The sequence below is a fragment of the Peromyscus leucopus genome, chromosome 8b (genome assembly GCF_004664715.2).
Source record: "Peromyscus leucopus breed LL Stock chromosome 8b, UCI_PerLeu_2.1, whole genome shotgun sequence".
Taxonomy (NCBI): Eukaryota; Metazoa; Chordata; class Mammalia; order Rodentia; family Cricetidae; genus Peromyscus; species Peromyscus leucopus.
The window spans coordinates 32615916-32627983 of record NC_051086.1 but is presented as its reverse complement, the minus strand read 5'-3'; the positions used below and the strand labels follow the sequence as shown (position 1 = coordinate 32627983).

General features: G+C 39.8%; 1 pseudogene; it reads right to left on the bottom strand.

The window, feature by feature from the left end:
- Nucleotides 1-9904: 9904 nt before the first annotated feature.
- LOC114681517 lies at nucleotides 9905-10857 on the bottom strand (annotated as a pseudogene).
- Between the last annotated feature and the right edge of the window lie 1211 nt (nucleotides 10858-12068).

The window sequence follows — 12068 nt, the reverse complement described above, 5'->3', positions numbered from 1 at the left end:
TTAGCATAGACTATTTCATTACTTTGAAAATAATGTTCTAGGTCTCTTCATTCCTCTCTCCACCCCCAGACGCCCACTCCACTCTGGCAACCATCCAACTTTGTACTACACAGTTCATACAAAATGAGGTTGATTTAGACTCCTAGAGCATGTAGCCTTTTCGGATTGGCTTCTTTCCTTCTTTAAACATTATTTTTATTTATGTGTCCATGTGAGTATTTGCCATGTGGTCAAATGCCTATGGAGCTCAGAAGAGGGCATTGAATCCCTTGGAGCTGGAACTACTGATAGGTGTGAGCCACCTAACATGGGTTCTGGGAACCAAACGGGCCCTCTGGAAGAGCTCTGACTCCACATACCAAAGCTGTAGAGTTCTAAGCAAGCCAGTTCTGTTTGTCTATTGTTGAATCTAAAGTATTACCAGGTAGGCTTAATACCTAAGTTAGAAACACCTAGGGAACCAAGCAATAAAGTCCTTTTTCCTGTTATTTTCATTCCCTCTGTCTGCAAACATCCTTTTCATCTTTTATCAAAGCATGTGCCACAGTACTGGAAGTCCTGGCCAGAGCAATTAGATAAGAAAAGGATACAGCCTCCAAGTATTAGATGAACGTGGAGAACTATCTCTTATTGCTTGTGGTATGCTGCCACAGGTAGAAAATCATAGAGATTTCACACACACACACACACACACACACACACACCACACACACACCCCAAAAACAAAGTAAGAACTATTAGTCTTCATAAACAAATTTAGCAAAGGTTCAAAATACAAAATTAGCACATAAAAACCAGTTGTTTTAACACTGGAAAAATTCAAAAAGAAAAATTAAGAAAGCACTTGTATTCATAAAAATATCAAAAAGAAAAAAAATACTTAGGAATAAAACTAGTCAAAGAGGTGAAGGATTTGTACACTAAACAACAAAAATATCTCTGAAAGGAACTAAATAATGAGATTAAAGAAATTCCTAGTAGCACACATATGATAAAAATTAATCCAGTAAGAAATAAAAAGCCAGAAAACTATATAATAGCTGAAGAGATTGAATCAGTAACTGAAAACAATTTGCTAACTGAATTATACCAAGTATTTAAAGAAGAATTACTATAAATAAGCAGCACTAACTAATTTTCCTGACACTAATTATAATTAAAGTTATAGACCAATATTTCTTATGAACATAAGAGAATCTTATGCATAAGAATCTTCAACATAATAGCAAAATGAATCCCATAGCACATTAATGGGATTATAAACCACAGCCAAGTGATATTTCTTCCAGGGATGCATGTACTATTCAATATATAAAAATCGAAGCACCGTAGCACGGTAGCAGAACAAAGGGGGAATCCCACATGATCATTCCAGTTGATGGAAAAATGCATTTAAAAGAATCCAACACAATTTCTCGCCAAAACACTTAGAAAACTAGGAATAGAAGAAAATTTCCCCAACATGATAAAAGACATTTCATCACCCTTAAACAAAAAAGAAATCCATGAAGAAAAAGACAAATGTCTACAAGTAACCTCAAACCCACTGGTAGAAGACCAAACATTTTCTCTCAAGATGAAGAATGGTTGCTTTCATCTCTGAATTGCATAATGCACTGGAAGTTCTGGCCAGAGAAGTTAAGTAAGAGTAACCAAAGGTATACAAAGTGGAAAAGAAGAGAAACATTATATATATTATAATGTAGCATGACCCTAGATTTAAATAATTCTAATTAATCTACAATTCTGTAGCTAACAAATCCTGGGAAGTTTCAAAATACAAGGCCAACACATTGAAAAGTTGGTTGTGTGCTTATACAACAGTGGTGATCAATTTGAGAAGGAGATTAAGAAAACTATTTCATGTACAAAAGTATCCAAAAGAATAAAATACCCGGAAATAGATTTAACCAACTAGTGCTGAAAAAGTGGAGATCCATAGATGAAGAGAAGCAAGACTTGTGTGCTGAACTGAAGCAGCATCATGAAGGTGACCACTTCCTGTGTAAACTGGAAGAAACTGTTCGTTCATATTGTAAGATGGTGATACTGTCCACACTGACACCTGGTTTACAAGATGTCTGTACTGTCCACACTAAAACACAGTTTTGACGAAATTCCTTTGCATCTCAGTTAAAAAAGCCTCTAAGTTTTGGCCCATGTATGAAATTCTAATATTAAGCTTAACATAATATTTACAAATACTCTAAAGTTGTCAATGAAATCTATTAAATCCCTTGGCAACAACAGCTGTGTATCCAACAGTGCACTCTCCAGGCTTCAGTGGATAATTCCAAACCTGGTCACAACACAAAACAAAATGACATGAATGTGGGCTGGTTAGTTAGTTCATTTGGGTTAAAGCGCTTGTCTCCAAGCTTGACAACCTGAATTGGATCCCTGGGGGTCCACATGATGGAAGGAGAGAATCGACCCTTGCAAGTTACCTTCTGAACCCACGGATGTGCCATTCCATATATGCACTTCATCCCCCACAAATAAATACACGTAAACAACGAAAAAAACCAACAAACACTGTTATAGCTATAACAAAGACATGAACACAGAAAAGGGACTCGCAAGGAGAAGGGGGGGTCACAGGGCTGTGTGCGCGATATAACAGAGATAATAGTTTGAAGTGAGAGTAAACAGAAGAACACATAAATGAAACTGTGAAAGGATGAAGTTGATCAATGAAAAAGAACACCTTGTCATTTACTTCTTTGGAGTTAACATGTTCATGCATTTTATTGAGCTTTTCAGTAAATAGTTTGAGCCATAACATTTATTGCAAAATTAAAGCCTCAAACTTTTTTTTTTTTTTTTTTTTTTTTTGAGACAGGGTTTTTTTGTGTGTAGTCCTGGCTGTCCTGGAACTCTGTTTGTAGACCAGACTGGCCTTGAACTCACAGAGATCAGCCCGCTTCTGTCTCCCAAGTGCTGGGATTATAGGTGTGTGCCACCACACCCAGCCAAAACCTCAAACATTTTGTGTATCTCAAAAGTAGCTAGCAATGAAAATAATAAGCAGAATCTCTCTCTCTTCTTGTCTCTCCTCTCTTTGTATGGTGTATGTACCCCCCCACATGTTCATACATGTAAGTAGGTAGGTATGACATAATGCAGTGATGCTTACAACCTAAGAATACTTAGGCAACACTAATAAGATTAATGAGTTAAAAAAGTATGGAGACACAAGTTGGGTGGGTATTGATTGGGGGTGGAGTTTGGGAGGAGATGGAGGAGGGGGTGAGTATCAAAATGCAGTGTAGGAAAATTTCAAGGAACTAATAAAATATTAAACAACTTTGTTGAAGTTGCAAACCTTCAGAAGGATAGCAAATATGGACAGAGTAGGGGCGTCACAACTTAGCTTAAATTAGAGTGGAAAACAGTGGAAACAGGATGCTTTTAAGGTTGAACTGCACAAGGAATATTAGGGGAAAACCATGCAGAGCCATAGTTTTTACTTTAAAAGTATTAAGTAATTCTTACACGAAAACCGTTAGAGGAGTCTAACCGAGATAAAACTGAATTTTAACAAAGGGTTCTTTTGCATTATGGTGTTGCTTACTGGGGAATGGATGAGAAGTGACTGGTAGACAGGCCAACGACCTTCTCTGTATTTTTCCTAATTATAATGTGCTGATTCTGCCAGGAATCGTCACTGTATTATTATTATCGCTTATAAAATCAGTCAAGCCCACAAACAACTCTGAAAGCTAGTGGCCCTTGGAAGCCTGCTGTCTGTTATTTTGGGTTCTTTCTTTCCTGGCTTCCCAACCGTGTGGAGTGTCACATTCTTTCTTCACTTGAATTAATAACTTGTTAGGGGACAGTCAGATAGTACCGAGGAATCATCAAAACATCGATTCACCCAGACATTCTGAAAGTTCAGAGGAAGTTCAGCTACTTCAGTACTTCCTCTGGTGCCCATCGCTTCTCCCCAGACAACACCCACTTCGCTACACTAATTGGTCACTTTGGGGCATATCTTTTCCCAGGGAACTTCGGAGAAACTGGAAGTTCCTTGTTATTTCAGCGTTAATAAGCAGGGTTGCTGTGGGCTTCCCACAGTTCCTTGGGGCCGAGTATAAAAGTTATCTGCAACGGTGAACTAAGTCCTTGGGACAGGCAGCAGGACCTTCCAGCCTGAATTCGGTCAGCATATTCTGGACTCCTCAGCACAGGCAGAGCTTAGCAAATAGAGATCGAGGCAAAGGATCAGCAAAAAATGTACCTGCTGACTAACAGGCTCAAATAGGACCCAGTCCACACATTCTCATTCATTTAGCCTCAGTGGGAACAACTACAGCTCAGAATGCGGTTTGAGCTTTCATCTCACAGGCAATGACACCCGCCTCCCTCCACAAAGGGGAGCTAGTCCCAACAGTCATGGCTGTAGTTTTTTTTTCCAAATCCAAGAACTCCAAGTAATAACTCATTTCATGTAGTACTAAAACTCCCAATTCTGATGCTCTATGAATAAAATACAAATTAATTCATAAAACATTATACATAATATCATATACTAATATGTATTTCTACAACGGCCATCTTCACTCTGCAACGGGCTGTGAGGATACTGTGGGTACTGACTTAAGTGATATAATTTTCTTTTAACTCACCCAGACTAACTTTGTTTTTTAACCCTACCCAGTGAGAGGAGCCACACTTGTGTCTCTTGAAGGTCGCAGTGATGCTGTCTTTGTTGGATTGTTTTAATTTTCCAATGGCTTGAATATCAAGTATGAGATAGTCATCATTATACTTGGATAGTGATTTTAATTCTCCACAAATAGTGTGCAAAGGTTTCTGTTGTAGTTTCATTTCTTGGTTGTGGTAAAACATCCTGACAAAAAGCAAGTTAGAGGAGAAAAGGATTTGTTTTTGCTCAGAGTTCCAGGTTATAGTCTGTCAATGTGGGGAACTCACCTTGGCAGGAATGTGAGGCAGCTGGTCACATCACATCTACAGATATCTATCAAGACATCTCCCTCATTGTTCTCCCACTCTGCCCCTTTTCCATCTCAGCCATTCCATTCCCCTGTGATCCCATCCCTCATCCCCTACCCCCCATTGTCCCCCCACCTCCAGTTTACTCAGGAGATCTCATCTATTTTCCCTTCCCAGGGCAATCCATGCATCCCTCTTAGTGTCCTCCTTGTTATCTAGCTTCTGCTGAGCTGTGAGTTGTAGTCTGGTTATCCTTTGCTTTACTTCTAGTATCCACTTATGAGTGAGTACATACCATGTTTGTCTTTCGGAGTCAAGGTTACCTCACTCAGGATATTTTCTAGTTCCATCCATTTGCCTGCAAATTTCATGATGTCATCATTTTTTTTTTTTACTGCTGAATAGTACTCCATTGTGTGTATGTACCATATTTTCTTTATCCATTTTTTGGTTGAAGGGCATCTAGGTTGTTTCCAGGTTCTGGCTATTATGAATAATGCTGCTATGAACATAGTTGAGCATGTATCCTTGTGGTATGATTGAGCATTTCTTGGATATATGTCCAAGAGTGGTATCATTGGGTATTGAGGCAGTTTGATTCCCAATTTTCTGAGAAACTGCCAGACTGATTTCCAAAGTGGTGGTATAAGTTTGCACTCCCACCAACAGTGGAGGAGTGTTCCCCTTGCTCCACATCCTCTCCAACATAAGCTGTCTTCAGTGTTTTTGATCTTAGCCATTCTGACAGGCATAAGGTGGTTTCTCAGAGTCATTTTGATTTGTATTTCCCTGATGACTAAGGATGTTGAAAAATTCCTTAAATGTCTTTTGGCCATTTGAGATTCTTTTGTTGAGAAAACTCTGTTTATCTCTGCAGCCCATTTTTTTTTTTTAAATTGGATTGTTTGGTATTTTGATGTCTAGTTTCTTGAGTTCTTTATATATTCTGGAGATCAGATGGGTTGGTGAAGCTCTTTTCCCATTCTGTAGGCTCTCATTTTGTCTTATTTACTGTGCCCTTTGCCTTACAGAAGCTTCTTGTTTTCAGGAGGTCCCATTTACTGATTGTTGCTTTCAGTGTCTGTGCTGCTGGTGTCATATTTAAGAAGTAGTCTCCTGTGCATTGGCTGCTTCTTACTTTCTTTTCTATCAGGCCCAGTGTAACTGGATTTATGTTGAGGTCTTTGATCCACTTGGACTTAAGTTTTGTGCACAGTGATATATATGGATCTATTTGCAATCTTCTACTTGTTGACATCCAGTTATGCCAGCACCATTTGTTGAAGATGCTTTCTTTTTTCCATTGTATGGTGAATTGACCCCCTTTATTATTGTCCCTTCTCCTCTCTTCCCTCTCCCAATTCTCTTGTTTTACATGATGGTCTGAAATCAAGCTGATGTTTCAGGCTCCTGAGTGCTGAGATTACAGGCCAGCAGCCATGCCTGGCTTCTTGTATCTTTTTACAATCTATTTTTTCTAAAGTCTATGTTTACTTGTAGGAAATGAGTTTATTCTAAGAAACACATAACACCAAGTCCTTCAGTCTGTGTCTTTTAATTGGAATATTTAACTTATTTATAGCCAAGGTGTGTCTGCAGACGAGGAAGCTTTTACTTCAGCCATTAACAACTAATTTCTTCATTGTGTTTCTTCCTCTCTTAGGTCTTTTTTTGTAGCTAAGTGATTTACTCTATTAGTGTTTTATTATTTTTTTGTGTAACATTTTTGGCTTGTCTATTACAGATTTTTACTTTGTGGTAACCATAGGATTTGTAGAAATGTTCTCATTATGACATTATTTTGAAGCAATAGCATCAAAACATGAACATAAAGAAAAACAACAGAAAAAAAACATACTAATATAAAACTCTGTCCATGCATCCCATTCCTCCCACATTTTGAATTCTGGTATAACAACTTATCTTTCTCTTTTGCCCGTCTCTTCACATACTGATGTAATTACTTTTAGTAACTTTGTTTTTAGTTTCCATATAATGACATGACTGATCTCCACAGCACATTCACAATATTAGAACATTCCGAATTTGTATAATTATTCTTACCAGTGAGCTTTAAGCCTTCCAGTTTTCTCTTGGTTGTTAATGCCTCTTTCCTTTAGAGCAAAGGACTTTTGGCATTCATATAGGAAAGTCCAGTGGAGTTATATTTAGTTGGCTATTGTGAGTCTGGAAGTGTCTTTATCTCAGCCCAATCTTTTTTTTTTTGAGCTGAGAATTGAACCCAGGGCCTTTCACTTGCTAGGCAAGTGCTCTACCACTGAGCTAAATCCCAACCTGGAAGTGTCTTTATCTATCCTCATTTCTAGAGTGCCTGGGGACCTAGGCCCATGTCTCTGTTGGTGTCATTGCAGGCCAAGATTTGAATCTGTCCCATATAGGCACAAGTTTCTGCCTATCCCTGAGATAGCTTTATAGCTCCATCTACAGTCACCTGATTTTAGCTGTACTGCTTTATACTGGCAGAGGGTGGTGGAAATAGTTCTTTGTCTGGCAAGGCTGATGCTAAGCTAGGGCCGCCTAAGAACAGGGTCCTGTGTAGTTGAGGGTAGAGGTGTTTCCAGGCACACTGAAGTCTGGCAATGATGCAAGCTAGTGCTTGACTTTGTATGACAGGTGTTTAATATCTACCTGATATTGGGGTGGGTCAGAAGGCTGTCTGTAGACCACTGCTTGGCTAAAGGGACCTTTGATTTCCCCTTGGTGTTGATTCACCATGATAGCCTAGTATTGAGCTCTGAAGGAAAGTGTGGTGTCCACATCCTGCTGCCCATCAGACAGTCTTGCTTATGCCACTTTTGTCTAAGATTGGGAGGAGTATGGTAATAGTCCCTTATCTACTGGGACTTGTTTTGGAGATACAGGACTAGGGCAGAGGCCTCTGAAGAGCAGTAAGCTTCACCTTGGTGGCTCTGTACTTGGTTTTTAGGCTAAAGCCTGGACTTAATTCTTTCTCACCTCTCTAAGTGAAAACCATCTCTATCTGGGCTGCTCACAGTTAGGAGGAAAGTTCTATGGCCAACTCTTTTCCTCTTGCCCATTTGATGCATCCCTTTTTTAAATTAAATTTTTTCAAAATATATTTTGATCATGCTCCCCCTCAGCTTGTCCAGATACTCCCCATCTCTCTACTCACCCAACTTCACAGTGGTCTGTCTGTCTGTCTCTCTCTCTCACACATCACCCATCATACTAAACCTGGGCACTGTGCTCCTTCATCTGGCTTCTGTAACTCTTAAGAAGTTATTAACAATCACTTTTCTCTGAATAATTTTTCGATTGTGAGACACTGATGATGGAGAGATCCTAATTACCCTCTTGTTCTGTCGCCTGTATCCATACCTGTGCAATAAATCATTGTTAAACACACAGGGTAAAATGACACTGGGAAGCTCTATGTATCCATCTTTTCTTTTTTTTAACCCTTTAGCTGAGAATTGTTTGGATTTCATGAGACTGCCACTAGAATATTCTCTCTCTCTCTTTCTCTCCCTCTTGCCTTTCCTCTCTCCCTCTTTCTTCTCTCCTTCCCTGTCATGCCACTATCTTGTCACATTTTTCCCTGTATTATCTTTCTAGGCATATTGTTTTTATGTTTGATTCTTCTCTATTTTCTTCCTTTTCACTTTTATGTATAATTTGCTACTTTTACTTTTATTTTAAATTTACACATGACAATGTGCACAACTATAGGGTATAGCATAATAATTTGAACATGTATGCCATATGTAATAACCTAATCAGAGTAATTTGGATTTCTATGTACTCAAATATTTGGTTATTTCGATGTGTTGAGACTCTCCTATTCTACAATTTTGAAATTGTATTGGATTGTATTGAAATAGATTGTGTGAAACATAATCACATTTCTGGGACATAGAAGATGAGAATGTGTTTACCCATATAAGTGAATTTTACCTATTGTTACTAGTTCCTATCCCATCTCACCCTTACCCTCCCAGGCCTCTGGTGACCAATGCTCTACACACCATTTTTATGACATCAACTTTGTGTCACTGTATGACTAAGAAGCCCTGGTAGTTGACTTTCTCTATCTTACTTACTTTACTTAATGTAATGCCATCCAGTTCTAACCATGTTGCTGAACATACCAAGACTTCAAGCTTTCTATGACCAGTTGACATTTCATGGCATGTATACACCACATTTTCCTTGTGCACTCAACCACTTTGGGACATCTGATGGACACCTTATTTTTGCTATAATGAACGGTGCTGTAAACATGGAGGTCAAAGAGAGAACATCTGCATCACACCACGTAGCCCAGCAGCAGTGCATGGTGGAGCTGATGAGATGCTCTTGTCCTCTTCCCTTCATTCCACGGCACACCAATGCTTCTGTCCTTTTTCTAAGTAATTAAAATCATTTCACATCTGAGTCTTGATATACTTCATAGAGTACCTCTCTTCATTTTTCCTTAATTGATATATACTGTAGAACAGTAACCACCATAAAAGACAGCAGAAATGGACCATAGATAAAAGCAGACATGGCCAGAGTCAACACTTGTTTGTGAAAAATACCAGAACTTTTGTTCAATGTCTCTGGCACATAGCCATCTACATGGCATAACATCATGAATGTCAATATGGGAATGTGCTGTTATTTTGAATTTGACCTTCTCTCACTAGCAGCTGTGTGTTTAGAAAACACGTCCATTCTCTCTAGAAGGATCAATGTATTTTATTCTCAAACTCATTCCTTTGGAAAGGTAAGATATGAATCAGCATGCTGAACAATGCCTGTAAACACTACACTAGAATGCTTCTCGTGAGGTCACCACTTCCAACTTCTAGACAAGGAGATGAAACTACGAGGTCTGGAGAAGGGTATTTTCTAGTGATTAAAGGCTCTTGGTCCAAGGATGGTATGTGTTTCAGAATATGAGTGCTTTTACACAACATTTTCATTACTCTCCTTTTCTCCTTCTACACCGAATCTGTGCCTCTCCCAGTACCCTCCACAGAGCCCCCTTCACATCTTTGTTCCTGAGGGTATAAATCAGAGGGTTGAGCATGGGGGTGATGATAGTATAAAAAAGGGCAAGAAACTTTCCCTCCCTCTCAGAATACTTGTGGACAGGTTGGAGATATGTGGAGATGGCTGAGCCAAAAAACATGGCAACCACAATGAGGTGAGATGTACACGTCCCAAAAGCCTTTCTGCGACCTGCCATTGACTTGATGTTCAGGACTGCCTTGGCAATGTGGGCATAGGAGCCTAGAATTAGCACTAAAGGACAGACTAAGATAATGACCCGGGCCACAAACAAGTTGGCCTCTGTTCCTCCTGTGTCCTCACAGACCAACTTCAGGAGAACAGGCAGCTCACAGAAGAAGTGGTTCAGTTGGTGTCCACAGAGGGGCATGGCCATCACGAGGCTTGTCTGGATCAGAGAGTTCACGAGTCCTCCCATCCAGGAGAATACAACCAATGCCCTGCAGAGAAGGGGGTGCATAATGGTGGTGTAATGGAGTGGGCGACACACGGCAGCATAGCGGTCTATAGCCATTGTCACCAAAAGCACACACTCAGTTCCCCCCAGTGAGAGCACTATGCAGAGCTGGGCCACACACCTTCCAAAGCTGATGGTCCTGTCAAGTCCAGAGAGGTTGACAGAAGCTGAGGCACAGTGCTGGCAGTGTAGCAGAGGTCCAAGAAGGAGAGGTGGCTGAGAAAGTAGTACATGGGTGTGTGTAGGCGAAGGTCCAGTTGTGACAGGATGATGATCAGGGTGTTGCCAAAGAGAGTCAGAGAGTAGAAAATAGAAATGGAGGCAAAGAAGATAGGTTCTAGGTGAGGCCAGTCTGAGAAGCCCACCAAAATGAAGCCCTCTTCTGAACTGGTGTTTAAACTTTCCATAGTCTTCCACCTACACAAATAGAAGACAGCTCAATGCTTCCTATAGAGAACATGAATTAATTATTTCTAAATGCACCACAATCACATATTTTGGATTGTCTCTCTGTTCACCTCTTTTGAGTCTCCCATTCTCCCGTCGTCCATGTACTTCTCTTGTATTCTTTCAAATTCATAGCCTTTCTTTTTCCTTAATTGTTGTTATACCTCTCCGTGTGTGTGTGTGTGTGTGTGTGTGTGTGTGTGTGTGTGTGTGTGTACTCAGCTTCTCTTTAGTATATAGATCACTAGACTGATAGTGGTGTGGTCTCCGATTGTATCCAGTTCTTGTTGCTTCTTTGTCCTATGACTTTTGCCAAGATACTCAGTCCTCTGGTGAGTCCGCTGGATATGATCCTTCCTTTTCTGAAAGTAGAGATGATGTAGTGCCACCCTTGTGACATTGACATCAGGATCCAAAAGCAGTAATGTGGAACCCGTATTAAAATTCCAGCATGTGTGGTGTGTGTTAGAGCTCTGTGTTGTTCTGGGTCCTCCCTTTTCTAGTCTCTGAGACCGACAGTTTCAGTAGATGGAGACAAAGAACTTACCAGTCTAGTTTGCGACTCTGACCTCTGGGTTCCTACTTTCCATCTCTTGCCTGATAAATGTGGTCAGTGAGTGAATTGTGGAGCCTTACCTGCTTCCATCTCTCCCAAAGGACTAAGCACCATAGGAATGTTTCCTGGGAAGAAACATGATCACAAGTATATTCCTTTTGATGAATCACAGTCATTTCTTGCTCTTGCAACTAATTTATTTATTTTTCATATTTTGTCATATAAGAGTTCTTTTGATTCTTTGTTCCCATCTATGATCTGACCTCCTTAGAAACAGCAAACACAGTGTGGAAATAAATACTAATATTTTCTTTATGTCATAAAGGGTGATAAATTAATATTATCTTTTTACAACACAAGGATTTTTTAATACATTTTCTTGAGTAAAACATTGAATATTCTACAATCTGAGAATTATTTTCACTTTGTAAATTTTTTTATGCATATGAGTGTTTTTCCTGCCTGTGTGTCTGTGCACAGTGTGCACACCTGTTGCCTGCAGAGGCCAGAAGAAGGTGTCAGATCTCCTGGGACTGGAGTTACTCTTGGTTGTGAGCTGCGCTGTGGGTGCTGGGAACTGAACGTGGTTCCTCTGTGAGAGTGACAAAATTACTG